The following is a 2,500-nucleotide window of genomic DNA, read 5'->3' as shown; positions in this document are numbered from 1 at the left end:
GAATTATCTTTCATAATTAGGATTAAGGTTTTTGTGGAATGTTAGTTTGGGCATTTAAACTATTGATTGGGAAATTAGGTTGTCAGGAACTATTTCCTCCCGTTGAAGACTTCACAAAACAAGATGGCAGGTAGAAATTCCTTCCTTAAACTTCAAATATTCACCTTATTCGCATCATTAAGCTTATCTAAAGTTGATTACCTTAACTAGTTTACTGAAATCCGCCTTTACTTGAAATACTATGGAAAAAAAAATCTTATCTAGTTATTTAGTTTAACTATCAATGCTTGGGCTCGCTCTTAAAGTAATAATGTCCAAGTTAAACTTTTAATTTCTCAACAAAGGCTTCCTTTGATACTTTTAGTTCAATTCAAAATGCTACTAATCTTGCAACATTTTTTTTTCCTGTCATGAAAATCAGAAGGTCACTTGGTGGTAGGAGATGAAACGTCTTCATTCGTCAAATCAAGGGAAATATCAGTTGACAGAAAACCTGTCTACTTCTCCAACAGAATACTGAAAGATGACTGCTCATTTCCACACAAAATGCTTGCCTAAACGTTCTGCCATTTAGATGAGTAATAAGTTACCAATATAATGTATACAGTCCAAGGATAATCAATGCATTATTACTGGCTATATATTAAGTCATTCAAATAAAACTTGGTCGAGTAAATGATAAGAGATATTGATCATTACACCATGTTATCAACTGTGGTACAATATTGCATGCTTTCTTACCAATTATATTATTATTATTATTATTATTATTATTATTATTATTATTCTTATTACTTGCTAAGCTACAACCCTAGTTGGAAAAACAAGATGCCCTTGAACTTGTAAGCCCAAGGGCTCCAACAGGGAAAGTAGCCCAGCGAGGAAAAGGAAATAAGAAATTAGATAAATGACTTGAGTGTTTTCGCGCTTACATTGAGCTAACAAACACTCTTCATTATTGTCAGTATATCTAACTATTCTCATATCAAGACACACTTGAGAAAAGCCAACAAAATCCTACCTGCATTAATACAACTTACTTTTACTTTTAGGGGTTTATTTCTCTCCCTCCACCAGACACTAAAGAGTCTGTTCTGGCGGGCCTTGGTGTGTGAAAAATAATTTCTTTCCAGTTTATATTTTGCTCTCTATCTTATCATTTATTTCGCTAGCATTTGTATTCAGTCTTAAAAGTTTTTCAGATCACTATTATAACACTTTCCTAAGAGATAAGTCTTCAGGTTTCCGTGTGTACCATTTATCAATTCATGATTAGTTTTACTTACATTGAGTTGTATTCATATGATATAAGAAAATACATTTAATGTACTTCGTCTGCATATTCGACCATTCTGATTACAGTTCCTTACGAATATTACATAAAAAAACAATGTCAGGTTGTTGAAATACTCCAAAATAAGACAGTAAGTTTATAAGGTGTTACAACCAGAAATAGAAAATCCCCAATATCGATTAATCTGCGCTGAATGAAAGTTAATTCTAATAGCCAGTCCTTCTCCATCATGAGGCTCAATACTAACAGTATTCTAGAAGTTTTATTCCAGCTGTTACCAAGTTGTGGAATGATCTTCCTAATCTTAGGGTAGTTGAATCAGTAGAACTTCAAAAGTTCAAAGTTGGAGCAAATGTTTTTATGTTGAACCGGCTGACATGAGTCTTTTTATAGTTTATATATGACATATCTGTTTTGACGTTGTTACTGTTTTCAGAATGATTTATTGTTAATTTGTTCATCATTTATTTATTTCCTTTCCTCGCTGGTCTATTTTTCCCTATTGGAGCCCTTGAGCTTATAGCATCTTGCTTTTCCAACTAGGGTTATAGCTTGGCTAGTAATAATAATAATAAAATCAACGAACCCTAAATCTATCAATGTGTAAAGAGTTTTGTTGCACAGTGCATCACACGGCCAACAACAAATCCTGTCAAAACTAAACTAGTGACGAGAGTGGTTTTGTTATGGGACCAAAGATACCCCGAGTTCTATGGCTTTCTAGATGCGGTCCCGAAGATTGTATATAATCACCGTATGAACAAAAACGACTTTAAGATTAAGCTCTTGACTAAAAACAGTTCTATGCTAGAGTAAACTTTTTTTACAGCATTAGATTTGACTGAGCCTCCTGCTTGAGGGTAACACTTGGACACTATTCTATCATTTCTCCTGTTTTTTTTTTTTTTTTTTTTTTTTTTGAAGTTTGAAGTTAATATTCTTAAAATATTTCCTTTTAATTGGTTATTACTTCGCTTGTAGTTTATTTCCTGTCCTCACTGGACTATTTTTCCTTGTTGGATTCTTTGGGCTTTTATCATCTTTCTTTTCCCACAGGAGATGTGACTTAGCTAGTAATAATACAAATTTGGCTCTAGAGAAATTATTTAGCATTGAAGCATAAGCTGTCGGTGCTATGCATTTGGTCATCCCTTAGAAAATCTTAAGCGATGCCCTGTTGATAAAGTCCTTGCCTAATGAACGCCA

This window comes from Palaemon carinicauda, unplaced genomic scaffold (genome assembly GCF_036898095.1).
Source record: "Palaemon carinicauda isolate YSFRI2023 unplaced genomic scaffold, ASM3689809v2 scaffold818, whole genome shotgun sequence".
NCBI classification, from domain to species: domain Eukaryota; kingdom Metazoa; phylum Arthropoda; class Malacostraca; order Decapoda; family Palaemonidae; genus Palaemon; species Palaemon carinicauda.
This window is presented reverse-complemented; position numbering follows the sequence as displayed.